Raw genomic sequence first — 5,503 nt, forward strand, 5'->3', positions numbered from 1 at the left:
AAGATTAGGGGAGGGATTTATTAGAATTTTTATATTATTGGTCTCACCCAAACTCTACAGACAAGTAAGGAGTTCCTCAGAGGAAAACTGTGCACTGTTTTCAAAAAATGAAATAGTTGCTGTGAAATGATCCCCAGTTCTCTACATGCATACTTAGTGAAGTCAGAGTTAAGAGGTTTTTGACTAGAAAGACTCACAATAAATAAAAAGATTAAACCAGGCCTTAAAAGATGAAGAAGCAGTTTAAGAATCAGAATTTCATTTTATTTTTTCAGGGTGTAGAGTACACTTCTCAAGTAATATCTCCATAAAGGCAAAGACCATACTTTTTAAAAATAACTGCTTTTATCCCATTAATACCTAACAGATTATAGTTTACTCAATGCTTTTGGAATTGAGATAGATTTCAAGCTTCTCTAATCTTTCTTCTCTTGATCTTGTCTGCCTTGCAGACAGAAGTTCCTGATGAACCCAGTCCTCACTAGCTTACTTTCCTCTGAATTCATATTAACAATTTAAACCAAGACTCAAACTCAATGACTACCTTCTGCAATATGGTTTGCTGCTGTTTCCTGGTTTCCATTGGTATGAATATTACTTTTATGTCTTCTATGTAATTCTGATGTCTACTGGATATGTCAAACAGACATTGAAAATATTTTCTGATTGATTACTTGGGCTATCATTTAGAAATTCATTCAAAACTTTCTTAAAGTAGCTTGAAATTCTTGCTAATTTTACCACATGCTTATTCATTGCCATGGACAATTAAGTGTCTCTCTGTAATTTGCCTCCTGTGCTTATCTCTATGCAAGACAATTCTTCATTTGCTTATGACTCTAATTTCAAGAGTTGACCTGAGAAAAGAATAAACTAATTCATTTTTCCTCTTGGAAAGTTAGAAAAAGGAGATGTATCCTTCCTTCAGCCATCAGAATATAACCCTATCTACTCTCAGTATGAAATGGGAAATAAAACAAAATCTAAATAAAGAATGAATTCTGAATGAGTAAGCAAGATGAGTAACAATAACCATTTCTCAGATTCTTATATATTATTCTTTTCAGACAGCTTCTCTGTATTTTGTTAAAAGTCAGAATGTTCAGATATTAGATAGTATCCGACTACAAGTAGTAGACAGGAAATAAACATATAGTCATAAATTTATCATCAATTTTGAATTTTCATGCTTCAACTTAAACAACATTGGCAGTCAAGAATCAGGCAACATCCTGTTTTCTCTATAAAACTAGCCCCTCATTGACCTTTTACAATCCAGAGTTAGACTCCTCAATTTAGCACATGGAGCAATGTGATTTTCATCAAACACATTGAGCTTGGGTTCCTGTTGCCATTTCTCCTTACCACTACCAAACAGTCATCATTCATGACCACAGTTATGATCCTTTATTCAAGCATTCTGCCTCTCTCTCCCTCCTTAGTTAGATTAGGTATTTCTTGAGGGGAAGATTAAAGTATTTTTTATTTTTGAATTCATGGTGCTTAGCATACTACTTGGCACATATTAGATCCTGAATAGCATTTTTTCATTGGTCATTCCTTTTGATATAGAGAAAAAAAAAACATCATTCCCCAGCAATAACACGTTGCACCCAAAATCACTTGTGCAGGGCAGCCTGGATTGGCCGGGATTTGAGACTGTAGACGACAGCGTTGAGCAGTGGTGTCATGAGGAGGTAGGCATTACTCATGGTGGTGTATAGAATTGGAGAAGTGTCCTGGGTATAGCGATGCAGCATTGCCAAGCTGATGAGGGGCAGGTAAAACACAAGCACCGTGCATAGGTGACAGGCACAGGTGTGCAATGATCTCCAGTTTCTGTCTTGAGTCTCCAGCTTCATAATAGTGCCCAAGATCTTCACGTACGAAGCTAAGATGAAGACCACATCCACTGCAAACGTGCAGAGTACAAAAACAAATCCATAGGCACTGCTGAAAGAGACATCCCCACAAGCCAGGTTCAGCACATCTGGATAGTAGCAATAAGAGTGTGAGAGGATATTGGCCCCACAGAAAGGAAAGGTCCTAAGGAAAAAAGAGGAGCCAGCAGAGTGGCACCTCGTACGAGGGCAGCTCCACTAAGGCAGGCAACAGTAGAGTGGGTAAGGATCCTGTTGTAATTTAGTGGAGCACAGATAGCTACCAAACGGTCAAAAGCCATGGCCACCAGGACACCTGATTCTACTGAGGACAGCGTGTGGATGAAGAACATTTGGGTTAGGCAGGCATCCAGGCCAACATGGCGAGCATCAAACCAGAAGACAGCCAAGACACTAGGCATTGTAGACAACGAAAGGCCTAGGTCAGTAAGGGCAAACACGGCCAAAAAATAGAACTGAGGTTCATGAAGATTCTGCTCTGCTGTAACTAGGATAAGCAGAAGAGCATTACCCACAAGGGCTATGAGGTACAGGACACAGAAGGGGGTGGAGATCCATATATGTGCAGCCTCCAGACCAGGAATACCAATGAAGGAGAAAGTAGGCCAATTAGAGGCAGTGCTATTAAAAGCCAACATGGTAGGATGTATGTAGGACAGTAGTCCAAGATGCTTGCAAACCTATAAAGGAGAGACCATGTGTCAGGAAATTTGAAAGCCAAATTTAAAGTAAATAGATTATTAATGCACAGAATTATCAAATTAAGATATGGAGAACTCAAAATTGAATTTATATTTTTATCTTCATAATTATTTCTTTTGATACGTGGATGGCAATTAAGCAAACATGAAAAGATGCTCATCGTCATTGTTTATTAAGTAAATGTAAATGAGAAATTTAATAAGATACTATTAGTAGAATGGCTAGAATTAAACTGAAAATGCTATATGTTGGTGAGGATGTGAACAACAGGAACTTTCATATATGGAACATAAATGGTGCGGCCTCTTTGGAACACATTTTGGCAGTTTCTTATAAAATTACACATGCACTTCTCATACGGTTACCATCATCCAGTAACTTCACTTCTAAGAGTTTTTCCAAAAGAAATAAAAATTCATATTCACACAAAGACTTGTACACATTTATTCATAACAGCTTTATTCATAATAGCAAAAAAAAAAGAAACCAAATATATAACCACTACTGATTGGACAAAAAAACTGTGGCCAATCCATATAATTTAAATTGAAAAGGAAGAAATTACTAATAGATGCAATGGCATGAATGGATCACTTACACCATGTGAAAGAAACAAACATAAAAGATCAAATGTTGTATGACCTCATTTATATGAAATTCTAGAAAAGACAACATCGTAGTAATAGTTGATCAGAAGTTTCAGAGATGAGCCAGGAGTGTGAAGAGATTGGCTGCAAAAGATAAAAATGTCCCATACCATGACTGATTACATGACTTTATATGCTTTTAAAAAATTCTTCAAATTCTACTATTAAAAGTGACAATTTTATTGTAGGTAAGTTCCACCTCAATAAAGTTGACCAAAAATATGATTTTTGTATGAAGGATAACTTTTTAATTATTCTAAATCTGTAGTACATCAAAAAGTATCTCTTCAGGATATCTTCTCCAAATCCTTCCTTTCAACTCATTCATAAAGGAAATGTCACTGTCATTTGTGAAATAACTTGACCACATCACCAGAAATTTATTATATCTGAGATGAGTGCCAGGCTATGTTTTTTACACATTCACCTATCTGACTCTGATTTAAATGGTCCACATCCCATACCGAAAAAAAAATAAAAAGCTCTATGTCCTCTTTAACATTTTTGTCAACAGTGTCTTCAAAGAGCTGTAGCACCCTACACGCATTCTATCCCTTAGAAATCTAAAGCTGCCTTTGGACAAAAAGCATAGCTTCTCTATTTCAAACTGGTTTACTTATCTGCTCCTCTTCTCTTCTGAATCATATAAAATTTCTGGGCAAATTGAGTACTCTGAAGGTTTCAGTTAATTCCCAAATTTTCATACTCAACACAGATATGTTTTCTGAATATATATTCAGCTGACCCATAGATATCTCTACTCAGATGTTTCAGAGGAAATTCAAGTATATACCCTAAGCATAAGGGCTAATATAACCCCTGTTGATGCTTACAACTTTTTCTTGTGCTTTCTTCAGAAATATCCCTCTCTATTACATGCCTCGTGAATTTCTCTTCAGTCTTAAAAATTAATCTTAAATTTATCTCATCTAGAAAGTATTCCTTAATCCCCTCACAAAGAATTAAACAAACTTTCTTCTTTGGTACCTTTTAATGCTTCTATCATTACACCCACAAAGTTTTGAATTTGTAATTATTTTTCTGCTCTGTGGACTAGTCTGCAAGTACTTGAGATTACAAGCTTCTTTATTTCTCAAAATGAGATTTTTTTCCTGAAAAATCTTATGTATTATGATAAACAATTTATATAAGTAAATGATTGACTTCTTTAAGAATGATTGAAGTAAGTTGCTTGATTTCACTAAATCTCAGGGTTTTTTTCAGTAAATTTGTAATAATCTTACTATATTAAATGGTGCTGTGAGGATTAATTGTATGAGGTACAACAAAAGCATACCACACACTCACTGACTAAAACTGACCAATAAGCATTTGTTTCTTGGCTTTCATAATACCTAACACAATACAAATGTATGTGTAAGCGAATTGTAGACATTAGAAAAATCCCTAACTTCACTAGAACACACAGTGATCAATATGAAATATTAAAATATTTCTGCAAAATAATAAAATCTCACATTATTTTATAGTCTAAGATTTCATATTAAAACCATGTATCCATTTTATTAAACATTATAGTATATGAGAGAAGTGATATATATATATAAACTAAATTATATATACATATATATCAGTCTATCTATCTATAGCTATCAAATCTCTTCCATGTGTTATTTATATTTTTGAAAGAATTGTGAAAAAGCAGTAAGGTCATAGTTGATCAAACCAATATTCCAGGTCAATAAAAGAAGCTTGAATATATGTTGTATAAAGAAAAGAGGCAGCAGAAAGAGAGATAGAGAGGCAGAAAAAGACAGGGGTACAGAGGGAAAGAAAGGATGAAAATAAGAAAAGAAAAGAGGGAGGGAAAGATAAGGAGGGAAGAAGAAAGGAAAGAAAGAAAATTTTAGAAAAAATTAATTAAAGAATAGCTGATACCTGGCCCATTTTCATTATACTAGTGGGGAAGTCAATACATATTTGCTGGTCCCAGTACTTGAATTTCTATAAGAAAACAAACTAAATAATCAATATAAATATTTTATATAAAATAATGTACATATAAATAATATATGAATATTGAGTGCATTATATATGCGTGTATATGTGTATGTATTTTTCCCTCAAAGTCCAACCAGAAGCTATGTTCATACACAAATTTTTAAAAAGGTTTCACTTTGATTTTTAAAGGCTCTATCTTAAACATGTATAAATGAGAAGCGCCCCTAGTAGCAGTAGGTTAAAAACATGTAACACACCTAGTTATAAAAATATCCTGCTCTTACACATAAG

At 34.4% G+C, this 5,503-nt stretch overlaps 1 pseudogene; it reads right to left on the bottom strand.

Moving 5' to 3' along the window:
* Positions 1–1,586: 1,586 nt before the first annotated feature.
* LOC102748650 (olfactory receptor 51I1-like) lies at positions 1,587–2,543 on the bottom strand (annotated as a pseudogene).
* Positions 2,544–5,503: the final 2,960 nt, after the last annotated feature.

Source organism: Leptonychotes weddellii, chromosome 11 (assembly GCF_054177405.1).
Source record: "Leptonychotes weddellii isolate Sample4059 chromosome 11, ASM5417740v2, whole genome shotgun sequence".
NCBI lineage: Eukaryota > Metazoa > Chordata > Mammalia > Carnivora > Phocidae > Leptonychotes > Leptonychotes weddellii.